The following is a 362-nucleotide window of genomic DNA, read 5'->3' as shown; positions in this document are numbered from 1 at the left end:
GGGGGGGCGCGAATAGTTTTCTTCTTGCTAGGGGGGGCGCAACAGAAAATAATTGAGAAGCACTGGTCTAATGGGTGGGTGGCACCTCAGAGGAGACACTCACCTGGGTCACTGCTCCTGCAGCTGCTCCTCCTCCTCCTCCGCCGCCGTCCCCTCCTGTCTGGCGATGAAGAGCGACTTTCTGAATCCGCCTCCTCAAAGCACAAACAAAATTTCAGTCTTCCATTTTGTAGTCATGTTTTAAAATATTGTAATGTATTTCTTGTACACCAGACTAACAGGTTTGTGTGTTTTTGTTTTCACTTTCTTTTCAGTGCAGGACAAAATGACAGACTACCAGGATCCCATCATTTTGCTGCTGT

The 362-nt window shown here is 47.8% G+C and overlaps 1 protein-coding gene and 1 pseudogene across 15 annotated transcripts in view; both read right to left on the bottom strand.

Moving 5' to 3' along the window:
- nrcama (neuronal cell adhesion molecule a) overlaps positions 1-362 on the bottom strand; it is a 1,100,153-nt gene that overhangs the window by 73,557 nt on the left and 1,026,234 nt on the right. The window lies entirely within an intron of this gene.
- Positions 1-362, bottom strand: part of LOC116673022 (E3 ubiquitin-protein ligase Mdm2-like) — a 26,356-nt pseudogene that overhangs the window by 17,275 nt on the left and 8,719 nt on the right.

The sequence above is a fragment of the Etheostoma spectabile genome, chromosome 23, assembly GCF_008692095.1.
Source record: "Etheostoma spectabile isolate EspeVRDwgs_2016 chromosome 23, UIUC_Espe_1.0, whole genome shotgun sequence".
Taxonomy (NCBI): Eukaryota; Metazoa; Chordata; class Actinopteri; order Perciformes; family Percidae; genus Etheostoma; species Etheostoma spectabile.
This window is presented reverse-complemented; position numbering and strand designations above follow the sequence as displayed.